The sequence below is a fragment of the Lithobates pipiens genome, unplaced genomic scaffold (assembly GCF_037356315.1).
Source record: "Lithobates pipiens isolate NorthernLeopardFrog02 unplaced genomic scaffold, aLitPip1_a1.2 Scaffold_8, whole genome shotgun sequence".
NCBI lineage: Eukaryota > Metazoa > Chordata > Amphibia > Anura > Ranidae > Lithobates > Lithobates pipiens.
This window is the reverse complement of record NW_027507903.1, coordinates 558,381,881-558,396,325: the sequence shown is the minus strand read 5'-3', so window position 1 is coordinate 558,396,325 and position 14,445 is coordinate 558,381,881. Positions and strand designations below refer to the sequence as shown.

Genomic DNA, 14,445 nt, shown 5'->3' with positions numbered 1-14,445 from the left:
GCCAATCTCCAGAGTCTGCCAGGGGGACCGGGGTCCCCTGAGAGGGATGCACAAATGTGTGAGCTTGCGGCCACTCCGCACGCCTAAAGGGTCCTAGGGAGGCTGCCCCTGTACTTTGTGGTAAAGCAGGATGGTCAAAGAGGGACGTCAGGGGGCCCGGATCAGAGGAAAGGGTGGTGTTTAGCCCTGTCTTATACCATAATTTCAAGGAGGCCAAGGTCAATGGGGATAAGGATGTCATACTAGAGTAGTCCTGATTGTATCCCCATAGAAGAGCTCGGAGATCCACAGGAGAAAGGTCCTGTTCAACGGCCACCGAGGCCTTGCAAGGAGGACGGGGGAACCATTCTATGATGCGAGTCATATGAGCAGCTGCATGGTAAGTCTCAAAGTCAGGGAGGCCTGTTCCCCCCATAGTCTTCGGGAGTGTAAGCAGTTTAAATTTAACTCTGGGGAGGCCCCTGTTCCACATGAATCTGATGGCTATCGAACGCAGGGAGATGAAAAATGATTTGGGGACTTGGATGGGGATGGTTTGAAATAAATACAGGAGCTTGGGCAGGATGTCCATCTTTAGGATATTAATCCTTCCGAACCAGGGCAAGGGAGACCCCCCCCATTCCTCAAGGTCCTTCCGTATACGGTTAAGCAGGGGAATATAGTTCAGGGAAAACAGGTTAGCTAGGTTGGAGGGTATAATAACCCCTAGATAAGAAATCCCCTTGGTCTGCCATTTAAATGAGAAATTGGATTTTAGAAGGGACAGTGTGGAGGGGGTGAGGGATATGTTAAGGGCTTCAGTCTTAGTAATGTTGATCTTGAAGTTACTATGGGTACCAAAACGTTTAAATTCTCTGAGTAGGGATGGTAGGGAGGTGTGCGGATTCTGAAGGTACACAAGGAGGTCATCAGCATACAGGGAAAGTTTGTGATGCGCAGACGGAGTGTGGATACCTAGAATGGAGGGGTTTTGTCGTATGGCACAGGCTAAATGTTCAATAACAATGACAAAGAGGAGGGGGGACAGGGGGCAGCCCTGGCGGGTACCGTTTGCAATGTCAAAGGGGGCTGATGTGGTACCGTTGACTAGGACCGTAGCCGAGGGTCGTGAATATAGGGACATAACTTTAGAGATGAAGGGAGTTCCGATGCCAAGTTGTTGTAGAGACAGCTGTAGGAACCTCCAGCTGACCCTATCGAAGGCCTTTTCAGCGTCAAAAGATAAAAGGCAAGCTTTCAGGCCTTTACGTTGGATCAGGGAGATAAGATGTATCGTCTTGGAGGTGTTGTCCCTCGCTTCTCTGCCAGGGACAAAACCCACTTGATCGTTGTGAATAATTTTAGGCAATAAAGGGGACAGACGGGTAGCCAGAACTTTCGCAAATAGCTTAATATCTATGTTGAGCAGGGATATGGGTCGATAGCTGCTGCATTGGGATGGGTCCTTGCCTGGTTTAGGGATAATAGAGATGTTGGCAGATAAAGATTCCTTGGAGGGGAGGTTAAGACTGTCTACCGAATTAAAGGCCTTTGTCAGAAGGGGTGCAAGTTGTGGGGCAAATGTCTTGTAGAACCGGGGTGTAAAGCCGTCAGGACCCGGGCATTTGCCCACTTTAAGGGCTTTGATGGCCTGCAGAAATTCAGAAGTAGTTAGGGGCTCATCTAGGGATGTCGCGTCTGCATCATCAATAGTGGGTAGAGCAGTTTCCATAATATAATCCTGTGTGGGGTCGGGAGAGGGGGGGGACCGATCGGAGGGGTTTGCACGCGGGAGGTTATAAAGCTGTGAATAATATTGCCGGAAGGATTCAGATATCCCGGAGGTGTTAAACGTTTTCCTAAGGTCCGATTGGACGATAAAGGGGATAGAATGTCGTGGGGGTCTAGGGTGAATAGTTCTGGCCAGGTGTTTACCACATTTATTCGCCAGGGAGTAGAAGTGATTCCGCGCTTTATCCCGGGCAATGAGGGAGTGCGCGTCTAAGAGCTGTAGCAAGTCTCTGCGGGCGTTGGAAAGCCGGACAAAAACCGTAGGGTCCAGGTCTTTTTTATGAAGGGATTCAAGGTCCGCTATGGTAGAAAGGAGTTTGCGTATATCATGAGCGCGGGCCTTCTTAAGGCGGGAGCCGTGTTGTATGAGGGTACCCCGGATCACACATTTGAGTGTGTCCCACTGGTTCAAAGGGGAGGTTGTGTCCGCGGAGTGGTCACCTATGAAATTTTTAATGACTTTGGAGACATCCGCCACGCACACGGTGTCCCGCAGCAGATTGTCATTAAGCCTCCAGCTCGCCCCCCGGCGGGCAACAGGGGGGCGGACTAGAGTCAGATAGACGGGGGCATGATCGGACCATAGGAGGTTACCGATCGCCGTTTGGAGAGGCGTGTCTAGAAGTGATTGCGATATGAGAAAGTGGTCCAATCTACTGTAGGAGTTGTGTGAGACTGAAAAATAACTGTAATCCCTTTCCGTGGGATGCTGGACTCGCCAGGCATCCACCAGATGGGAGGAATGGAGGAGTGATTTAATACGTGTCAAGGTGGAGCAAGGTACAGAAGACTTACCCGAGGATGTGTCTGCGGATGGGGAGAGGGCAACATTGAGATCACCTCCAACAATAAAAGCCGACCCTCCAAAGGAGGATAGTCTGGTGAGGACTGAAGAGAGGAACCGAGCCTGGCCCACGTTCGGCACGTAAACGTTAGCTACTGTAAAGAGAAAATCGTTTAGTTTCAATTTCAAAAATACATAGCGGCCTGAATCGTCTATGAGAGAGTCCAGGACCTCCGGGTTAAAAGATTTATGAAAGGCAACAGACACCCCCTTGGATTTGGCCTGCGGATTAACACTGTGGAACCATTGAGGGTAGTACCTATTGCGCAGTGCCGGAATAGCTCCAGCTCGAAAATGTGTTTCCTGGAGCAACAGAATTTTCGCGTGCTTTTTGTGAAAATGGTAAAGTGTCTGGCTCCGCTTCTCGGGAGTGTTGAAACCCCTACAATTAAAGGAAGCAAAAGTTATCGAATCGTCACTAGCCATGGGGGATCATTAGGGTGGAGCTCGGGATCAATAGGATAAGTGACACTATGGGCAAACCCCATTGGGGTAAGGAACAGGAATAGAGGATGTACAGGGGAGGTAAGGGAGGGGGGGAGGGGTGGGAGGGTAAAGGCAGAGAGAAGGTGAAGGGGAGAAGAAAAGAAAGAATAGAGAGAAAGAACAGTATGACAACCTTGCATAAGTAGTAACAACAGTGGCAGGTATGGTAACCCGTTCCCAGCACAATAAGCAGGGGGACATGAAACAGGGCATTTAGAAACATCAGTGATAGGAGACGGGCCCAGTAGGTCAGGCAGAAAAGAGGAGTAGGCAAGAAAAGTAAAATAAAAATAAAAATAAAAAAGGCCACTAGGTGGCTCCAAAAGGCAAACATTACAAAGAAAAGAAGCCTGTCATAAAGGCACAAATCAGTGCATCGCACAGTGATCATAGGATCACCGTGGGGCGCACAAAAAAAAAAAAAAAAAAAAACCCCGTAAAGGGGGGGGGGGGGGGAGTGTGGGATAAAAACACAGAGTCGGGCAGCTCCCAGCACCCCGGCCCCATGGGTAAACCAGTATCAGTTGCGACCTAAAGAGTAAACTAAAGAACATAGTAAGCATAAACATCTTAGTGGTCATCAATAAATGCAATTGTAAACCGGCATAAAATAGAGAACATCTATGAGTCATAGGGGGAAGAACATGCAATAGGCCCAACAAAGGGATCAGATTAAACAAAACAATAATCATAAAGTATGTCAAGGGCAACACGGAGGGGACCGTTGTATACAGTGGGTTGCAAAGACAAGTCTTGAGATCAGTCCAGGAACTATCAGCACAACGGATAACCCCAACTATAGGGAAAGGGGGGAGGGGAACACAGCAACGGGGGTTGTAAAAGATATGCAAAAAACCTGTAAACAAAAGGGTTAATCAACATGTGAGATATTCGACCCATACGGGTCCAAGGCCATCACAGGGGAAGGCCCCAGCGGCGGGAGGAGAAAACAGGCCCGGGGGGCCCACTGGATCGGGTCAGTCGTTGGGATCCTGAAGCTGCGGGGACCGAGTGGTGCGCTTGCGTCCTTGCTTCTGCCATTGCGGGGTGTAGGGTAGACCTGGAGTGGTCGGTGCAAACGGCCAGTCAGGCAGGGCAACTTGGGGCAGTTCAAGCGTACTAAGAAATGTAGGCAGGTCCCCCAACGTACGAAATACAGCGGTTTTACCCGCGTGGTGCACTCGAAGATGGAACGGGAAACGCCATTGGTATTTGATCTGTCTTGCTTGCAGGAGTTGCGTGAGGGGTCGTAGGGATTTCCGCAAAGCCAGTGTTTGGCGAGAGAGATCAGGAAGGAGCATGATGGGTGCGTCATTAAAGAGGATCGACTGCTGCGTGCTGGCGGCCCTCATAATGTTCTCCTTTATTTTGTAGAAATGGACACGGCACAACGTGTCACGAATGAAGGAGGGGTCAGGGGTACGGGGACCCGATGTACGGTGCACCCGGTCCAATTCGATCGGGTCATCCTTGGGTCGTTGGAGCAGTTGGTTGAAGATAGTCGTCACAGCTGCAGGCAGGTTTTTGGGGTCAACCGACTCGGGTATCCCCCGTATACGGATGTTGTTGCGGCGACTGCGATTTTCGAGGTCGTCCTGTTGGTATGAGAGCTGCTGAAGCAGGACAGTGTGGGTATTGAGGATCCGATCATGTGATTGTACAGTGTCCCGCAGGCTATCTACTGTGCTATCCACATCATCAAAGCGCACCCCCACATCTTTTCTCAAGTCAGAGATTTCCTTGCGGTATGTTTCCTCGATCCGGAGTACACAGTGTTCAAAGTCAGCTTTGGTGGGTAGAGACCTCATGTAGCTGTGCAGAGATCTAATCTGCGATTCCATGTCCCATCCATCCCCCGATCCTAGGGAGGCATTAGAGCGGCTTCTGGTAAGCCTGGGGGAGAGGGCAGTGTCCTCAGAGTGTGAGAGCAGGCTGTGGGGACGCACCTGAGACTGCAGAGCTGATTCAGAGCGTGCCGGGGATGGAGGGGCCGGCGTCCCTTTGGATGCCGGTCGGTGCTGAGAGGACGACCGTCCATGGCCAAAATAATCATCGAGATCCCCTCCCGGGTGACGGTTATTGCCACTCTTGTGTGCTTTGGGCTTGTCTTTCCCCATGGTGCTGTGTATAGTCCGGTTTACTGTCCGAAAGAAGGGCCGGGGGAGCCAGGAGCTGAGTATAGGCCCGACCTACCTCTCCATACGTGGGGGCAGGTCTTTAGAGGTGAAAGTCCAGATCATTCAGGGGGGCTTGCATATAAAGCAGAACGTGGTTCTATAGGTACAATCTTGAGATAGATCAAGGTGACCCCCGCCGTAGCAATTCTGTGGGGTATAGTGGCTGAGTATCTGAGAGGATTAAAGGATCATCCAGGTAGAAGGAATGTAAAGTGGTCAGTCCCCTGCTGCAGTAGAGTAAATGAATAGACAAGGGAGCCAGAGCAGAGTCTGTGTGCAGAGGGCTGCAGGGGATGCCTGGAGTAGTGGACCAGGAGAGCAGGCTGGGGTCACAATCAAAGGTGGATGGGGGACCACAAGCAGAGAGATAAGTCTACTAAAGCAATCCTCCGTGAGGGGGGGTTTTCAAGCAGGCAGACCGCAGATGCGAGCCAAAACATCCGCGGAGCACGTTTCTGGGCAGCAGTTGCAGGAAACCCTGGGGATCCTCAGGCCTCAGTAGGCCGCATTAGGCCGGGGCCGGCCGCGGGCCCCCCGAGGGCCGCGGAAGCTCGAAACCACCCCAAATAGGATCCGGGCGGGGGGGGGAGACAACTGGAGGGGACCGATGACAGCCCCTTACCTCACCCGCCGGCGTGGCTCCGATGGCTTCAGGCGATCCCGGAGGCCCAAGATGGCGGCGGCCGGCGGAGAAACTAGTGGCAGGTCCGGGCGGCTGGAGGCCTCAATTCCGAGGGAAAATCGTCCAGGACCCCGTGGCGGCACAGCGCGGACCGGGCGCAACAATTTTCTGGGCAGATTGTGCTCGTTGGCAGGTGGATGGCGACGGATTGCTCCGTGACCGGCGGGAGCTCCTCAACTACACGTCCGCCGCCATTCGCGTCAGGCCACGCCCCCAGGTTTTAGCCTTTTAAACACGCCACAAGTACAGAAAAACAACAACTGATCTGCAAGACATATAGTATGCTCCAACCTTCCTTTAACATGACAACACAACCCTAAGGCTCATCTTTGGAGGTATATCAGCAGTGGAGTTTATGGGCTGTTGTCTGAATGCCCTAAAATCACATTCGGGAGCGTTTTTTCTGACCACAAAAATCACTTAAAAATGTTAAGCGCACATAAAACGTTGAAATAAAGCTCAAAAATGTGGCTCATCAACGTTTAAAGTTTTTGATCCATTTGGGGAAAAATAAACAAAAAAAAAATACACTAAAATTATAATTATATATATAGTGTGTGTGTGTGTGTGTGTGTGTGTGTATATATATATTACATACATACATACACACACACACACACATACACAAAAAATAGCGGGAATGCGGAAAAAAAACGCTAAACTTTGAAAGACAACTCACCACAAAGCTACTGCCATTTTTGAGGCGTTATTTTAATGTCCAGTGTGCACGAGGCCTTAAAATTCCTAAGCATGTGGTGTCAAGCCTTCCCAACTTTGGGTTTACATATACTTTACTACTTCGGCCCCAAAAGGTTTTACCCCTCTTCATGACCAGGCCATTTTCTGCTAAACGGTACTGCATTGCTTTAACTGACAATTACGTGGTGGTGTGACGCTGTAACCAAATAAAAGTTGATGTCCTTTTTTCCCCACAAATAGAGCTTTCTTTTGGTGGCATTTGATCCCCTCTGCTATTTTTATATTATGCTATAAAAACACATCCACATTAAAAAATTTATTCAGCCACATTTTTTGGGTAAAAAAAAATCCCAATAAGCATATACCGTATATACTCGAGTATAAGCCGAGATTTTCAGCCTCTTTTTTGAGGCTGAAAGTGCCCCCCTCGGCTTATACTCGAGTCATCGCTGTCTGCCCGCTCGATCAGCGTGTCGAGCAGACAGACAGCGGCCATTCTATTCAAAAGCCGCGCCTCCGGCTCCGCCTTCGCCTGTGATAGGCGGAACACTGAATTTCCCAGCAGCCTGTGTTCCGCCTATCACGGACGTCGTATCATCCTCGTACTACGGACGAGGATGATACGACGTCTGTGATAGGCGGAACACAGGCTGCTGGGAAATTCAGTGTTCCGCCTATCACAGGCGAAGGCGGCGGCGCAGCTTTTGAACTTTACAATGGCCGCCGACGAAGAGGGCACGGGACGGCACGGCACGGGACGGGACGGGGGCAAGGCAAGGCACGACACGGGACGGATGCAAGGAGGCAAGGCACGGCACGGGACGGAGGCAAGGAGGCAAGGCACGGGACGGAGGCTCGGGACAAAGGTAGGCTGGACACACACACACACACACACACACACACACACATGGATGGAGACACACACAGGGATGGATGGATGGATGGATGGAGACACACACACACAGGGATGGATGGATGGATGGATGGATGGATGGAGACACACACACACAGGGATGGATGGATGGATGGATGGAGACACACACACACAGGGATGGATGGATGGATGGACACACACACACACAGGGATGGATGGACGGACACACAGGGATGGACGGACACACAGGGATGGACGGACACACAGGGATGGACGGACACACACACAGGGATGGACAGGCATGTCTCACCCTCGGCTTATACACGAGTCAATAAGTTTGCCAGTTTTTTTGGGGGTAAATTGGGGGCCTCGGCTTATATTCGGGTCGGCCTATACTCGAGTATATACGGTATTGGTTTGTGCAAAGGTTATAGTGTCTACCATCTAGGGGATATTTTCATGGATTTTTTATTTATTTTTACTAGCAACGGTGGTGATCAGCAATTTTTTGTGGGACAGCGACATTGCAGCAGACAAATATCAGACACCTGACACTTTTTGGGGACCAGTGACACCAATACAGTGATCAATGCTAAATAATATTCACTACAACTGTACTGACACTGGCAAGCAAAGGGTTAACATCAGGGGCGATCAAAGGGTTAATTAAGTGTGCTCCTAGGAAGTGCTTCTAACTGCAGGGGGAATGCTGTGACTGGAGAAAAACACTGTTTCTGCTTGGCAGAAACACAAGATCTCTATCTTCCTCCCTCAAAGGACGGTGGTCTTAATTGTTTACATAGGCAGACTGCTGTTCTGCCTCTCCTGTGAAGACTGCTGAATGCTGGTGGACAGGTTACCTATCTTTCACAGGTATCCTGTCCCCCATCTCCCGGGAGCCTCAGATATTTGCGTCACCACTCTGGCTCTGTTCTCCTCCCTCCTCCTTCCCCAGCCACTGGGCCAGTAGGAGAGAGGAGCGGAGCGGAGCAAATGTGCAGTAGGATCCCCAGCGTGAAGCCGTAAGACTACACTGCCAGGTTCCCTTACTCGCAATGGAGTCGACATGCAGCCGACAGGTGATGGAAACATCAGCTGCAGTGCCGACATTGCTGGACTCCATGACAGGTAAGTGTCCGATTATTAAAACTCAGCAGCTGCAGTATGTGTAGCTGCTGGCTTTTAATTTGTGCAGCGGGGGGTGGACCTCCACTTTAAGTGGTTAAAGTATATGTCAAGCCAAAACTTTATTTTTAGTTTTGGACAGATGAGGGGGTTAGAACCCTTAACAGGTTTTTACCTCAATCCATCTCCATAAGAGATTTTACCGCCCTTCTTTTAATGCTGACAAAGCTTATCCAGACAAGACGTGGGGGGAGGAAGGGAGGTGGGAGTCCCAAACAGTAAAACAAAACCACTAAAGCCTAGCACACACAATGAGACAATCGGATGAGTGATCGTCCGTTCTTTTTGCATGTTTGTCTCCATTTTGAAAATAGAGAGGTTACTAAAGTACAAAATTCTTGTATGACAGAATAAATCTTTGGCTGTACTTCTCCTTTAAGTGGATGACTTGATAATGCTATGATACAAGCAATGGTTTGTGAGTATATCCACCTCTGTTTTATGGAATAAAAACATGTATTGAGGGTAATGCGCTAGGCCTATGCGCCCTCTGTGTTCTTCTGTGCTTTCAGTTCATTTGGACTTCCCCAGTCTTGGGAAGGCAGCGAGGTGTGCATTATCCACATATACTAACATAAGAGTCTGATGAGATGTTGGGACTTAGGCCTTATGTACACTGCTGCTGGCAAAGGGACGTTTAGGAGCAGTTGCTGCCCCTGAATTCTCCTCTGTTATAGGTACATGTACACGGGGTTGTTTATAGTTGTTTCTAGGCAGTCGTGTTTAGAGGCATTTTATTGCATTGAAAAGCAAAAAAATAAAAAAATAAAATAATAAAATAAAAAAAAAGGGGGGGGGGGGTTCCAGGACAGATGTTCAGAGACATTTGAAACACCATATGCGTAACAGCTTGTAAACGTGGTAACACGCATTTCGCTTACAGACTTTTTCATTTTTGACAATCTGCAAAAATAAACAAAAACGCTTCTAAGCGCAAATGTGGCTAAACAGACATTTTTTAAACATCAGTTACTATGTCAAGCTAAATCGAGGAAGTCAGGATTTAAAACGTCCTGTGTAAATTAAGCCTTGCCGCACAGTACAGCGCAGGAGAGTGAACATTTTGATATGCTCTGTAGTCAGCATAGGTGTTAGGAGAAGGGAGGGAGCATTTCTAAGAGTCATTTTGTATGGAGCTCTATATTTAAAAAACTACAAATCATAACATACAGGAAGACACGCCAACATCCAGCTGTTGTCTGCTCACTAACAGAGGCCGTGCGGATTTCTACCATCCTTCTGATCGCCGTTTCCGCTTGCACCATATCCACCCTTCCAGTTCTAGCTCACATTACCCGCAACTGTTTGTTCTCAATCACCTGACACACCAGTAAACAGTTCAGGACAGTGTGATAGAAAACACACTTCAGAGGAAAGTAAAAAGACACAGCCCCTGGAACCTGAAGGAAGTGGTTTGTATAAAGGTCTCCCCACAATAGACAGCTCACTGGTCAGCAGGGGGCCCAGCCCATACAATAACAGAGGAGTGCCATCCATGGAGGGGGGTGTTATACTGCAATTCGCCACTGAACACTGGAGTGTCCTTACCATCACTTCTGTAACCTCAGAGGACAGACAAAGGCTGGGAACACAGGATACAAATGTGGAGGTCATGGTGAAACCTCCATGCGCATAGGACGTGATCTCCATCCTCCTCCATGCGCATAGGAGGTGATCTCCATCCTCCTCCATGCGCATAGGAGGTGATCTCCATCCTCCTCCATGCGCATAGGAGGTGATCTCCATCCTCCTCCATGCGCATAGGAGGTGATCTCCATCCTCCTCCATGCGCATAGGACGTGATCTCCATCCTCCTCCATGCGCATAGGACGTGATCTCCATCCTCCTCCATGCGCATAGGACGTGATCTCCATCCTCCTCCATGCACACAGGACGTGATCTCCATCCTCCTCCATGCACACAGGACTTGATCTCTATCCTCCTCCATGCACACAGGACGTGATCTCCATCCTCCTCCATGCGCATAGGACGTGATCTCCATCCTCCTCCATGCGCATAGGACGTGATCTCCATCCTCCTCCATGCGCATAGGACGTGATCTCCATCCTCCTCCATGCGCATAGGACGTGATCTCCATCCTCCTCCATGCGCATAGGACGTGATCTCCATCCTCCTCCATGCGCATAGGACGTGATCTCCATCCTCCTCCATGCGCATAGGACGTGATCTCCATCCTCCTCTATCCTCCTCCATGCACACAGGACTTGATCTCTATCCTCCTCCATGCACACAGGACTTGATCTCTATCCTCCTCCATGCACACAGGACTTGATCTCTATCCTCCTCCATGCACACAGGACGTGATCTCTATCCTCCTCCATGCACACAGGACGTGATCTCTATCCTCCTCCATGCACACAGGACGTGATCTCTATCCTCCTCCATGCACACAGGACGTGATCTCTATCCTCCTCCATGCACACAGGACGTGATCTCTATCCTCCTCCATGCACATAGCAGCCCCTCCCCCTCTCTGCAGTGTCACCTCATTGTATCAGTCACATAACACGGCCCTGTCCCGGCTCCCCCGCCCCTCCCTGCCTCCAGCCGCCTAGAATCCCCAACTACACGGCTTTCTGGCCACATAACAGCCGGGGACACGGATAAACCCACCCCCGGGCCTCCTCTCCCAGAAAATGGCGCCGGCTCGGGGCTGCTCTCCAGGCCCCGGCTCCTCCTCCTCCCCGGTATTCCGCCCTGGACACGGCGAGGAACTCGGCAAACGGACACAAAGAGCGGGGCCCCGCCGCCCAATGACACACAATACACACCCGAAGCGCGTCACCAGCAGCCGCCTCACCGTCCGACGATGGGCCCGCCAAGGAGATCCGGCCTTACGGAAACTGCGCAACGTCTGCAGCTGCGGACCGACCGGAGAGCGCAAGTGCCGTATTCACGTCGCGTACGCTACGGAAACAACGCAAGACCTCCTCTGCTTTCCCTGCGCCGATTGCGTACCTGGAATTTACGCTACGGAAACAGCGCAACGGAACAGGACCCCGACGGCCAGCGAGCTCAAGGAGAAGCGAACTTACGGCACGCTGGCGGCGTAAAGTAGGCGATTCACGAACGCGTTACCTTAACCGCGGAAGTGACATCATGCGCTGCAGAAGCGTGGTGATGCAATCACATGTAACCATGTACGCAAAGAGTGCAGCTACGCAAATAACGTAGCGTGCACTACATAGCAGGGAGATGTTCTGCCTTCCTGGTTCTCATCTGTGCATTCATGGTTTTACAACACAAATATATTCAAGATATTAACCCTTTCATGACCAAGCCCCTTTCTGACATTTGGTGTTCAAGTTAAAATCCGTATGATTTGCTATAAAATTACTTAACTATATTATTATTATATATTTATATTATTTTATTTTTTTAAGCAGAGAATCTAGAGAATAAAATGGTGATTGTTACAATATTTTATATCACATGGTATTTGTGGAGCAGTGTTTTTGGGTAGACTTTGATTGTATTTAAAAAAAACAAAACGGTAAAGTTAGACCATTTCTTTTGTATAGTGTGAATGATGATGTTACACCAAGTAAATAGATACCAAACATGCCACGCTTTATAATTGCGCACACTCATAGAACGGCAACAAACTACGGTACCTAAAAATCTGCTTTAAATTTTTTTACGGTTGCCAGGTTAGAGTTACAATGGAGTGCTAGAATTAATCGCTCTCGCTCCGACGATCGCGGCGATACCTCGCATGTGTGATTTGAACACCGTTTACATATGCAGGCACAACTTCCATATGCGTATTCTTTGCTGCGTGAGCTTGCAGGGACAGGGGCGCTTTAATAAGATTATTATTTTTTTTTTTATTAAGTTGTGTTTAATGTAAACATCCCTTGTGACAGTAAAGTAATCTTTATGGAGAGATCGGGGGTCTAAAAGACCTCCAATCCCTCCTTTGCATTTCAAAGTGCCGCAAAGGTTGAGAAAATGCGAAATTTCAGTAAAAAAAAAAAAATATACACCAAAGTTAATTTTAGGGGACAGAAATGCAATAAATTGCCAATTTTTTGGGGGCTAAAATATATATATAAAAAAAAAAAACGAGGTTGCAGCAAGTAAATAGATTGCCCATATGTCAAACCTTAACTTTGCGTGCGCTCGTGAAATGGCAACACTTTAAAAATTCCCTATAAAAGTCACCAGTTTAATGTTACAGCGGTGGTCTGGTGATAGATATATTGGATCTCACTCCGCTGTGCATAGCTATATGTAACGTGTATCACAATCAGAGTTTTCATTCACGTGTTTATGTTTGTACATGTGGGGGGGGGGGGGGGGCGCTCAAAATCTTTTTGGGGGATTGTATGTGCTTGGGTGCAACTTTAATTTTTAACTGATGACTGCCAGGTGTTTTTTCACCTTAAAGTGGGAGTAAACTTGCTGATTTTTTTTTTTTTTTTTTTTAACACCTGTAAGGGAAAAGGCATAATGAGCTAGCTCATTATGAAATACTTACCTTAGAACGAGGCTCCGGAATCTCACTTGGTCCACGCCGAGGGAGCTGACATGTTCCCTCGGCGTGTCTTCCCGGTATCACGGCTCCAGCGTCACTCCTGCACATGCACGCAGGAGTTTTCTTCCCGGCGGGGTCTGTCATCTGCCAGACTTTCAGCTGAGAATTCCTGGTGCGCATGCACCGCTGAAGTCAGCGGCTCATTGCGAGGGGAATATCTCCTAAACCGTACAGGTTTAGGAGATATTCTTTTTACCTGCAGGTAAGCCTTAATATAGGCGTACCTGCAGGGCAAAGTTAAAAATATAACTATACAACCGCTTTAATGCATAGGATGCATTAAGGTGAAAAAACATCTGACACTGCCTGCGCCCCCAGCCCCCCGTTTTACTTACCTCACCCCTCGAAAATCCAGCACTCGCCCCCGCCATCCTCTTCACCGTTCAGTCTGGCCACTGATTGGCTAGAGTGGATGGATGGAAAGCAGCACAGCCATTGGCTCGCGCTGCTGTCAATCACATCCACTGACACGGAGCGCCGGGGCCGCATGATGCAGCGAGTCGGCTGTATCACGGAAGCGTGCCCGCAGGCGCTTCTCACCATGCGAGGGAGCTCGCATGAACGTGAGAAGCACCTGCGGGAGGAAGCCGAGACAGCCACCAAGGGACCCCAGAAGAGCAGGTTCGGGGCCACTCTGTGCAAAACAAGCTGCACAGTGGAGGTAAGTATAACGTTTGTTATTTAAAAAAAAAATTTTTTTTTTTACTTTACAATCCCTTTAAGCCCCATACAGACTAAGAAAATCGGCCTTGTTCAGTTTTTCTCGATGTTTCACAGCAGGTCGAAACAGGATAATACAAAGTGTATGAAAATTCTCAAAGGCTTTTTTTTTTTTGTTTTTGTTTTTTGGGACTTAGTGTTTATAATTTCTGATCATGCACAGTCTTTCATATACAATTTTTCTCATAAGAAAACAGTACATATTAAACGAAAATTGTAAGTTCTGTTCATGTACGAGAACATTTTTGAAGTTTGTCCCTTTGGAAATTGTTTGGAAAGTCTGAATCAGATGTTGAAAGATATGTGTACACACCATATGAAAATCAAAACGATCGTGTCTCGTACGGAACTTTTCTTCTGATTTTCTCCGTGTGTACTTTAAGGGCTCCTGCCTAGACATTTATAGGCTAAAAACAGCTCCAGCATAAAATTCCCAGCACTTTCCCACAA

At 48.8% G+C, this 14,445-nt stretch overlaps 1 protein-coding gene across 4 annotated transcripts in view; it reads right to left on the bottom strand.

Annotated features, from left to right (window-relative positions):
- Positions 1-14,445, bottom strand: part of BRD4 (bromodomain containing 4) — a 107,043-nt gene that overhangs the window by 59,108 nt on the left and 33,490 nt on the right. The window contains exon 1 of one of the 4 annotated variants that reach the window (XM_077469993.1): positions 11,510-11,646. The exons of the other annotated variants lie outside the window; for them this stretch is intronic. The gene's annotated coding sequence lies outside the window, so the exon portion shown is untranslated. Of the gene's footprint in view, positions 1-11,509; positions 11,647-14,445 lie in introns of those variants that run through there. 4 annotated transcript variants of the gene reach the window in all.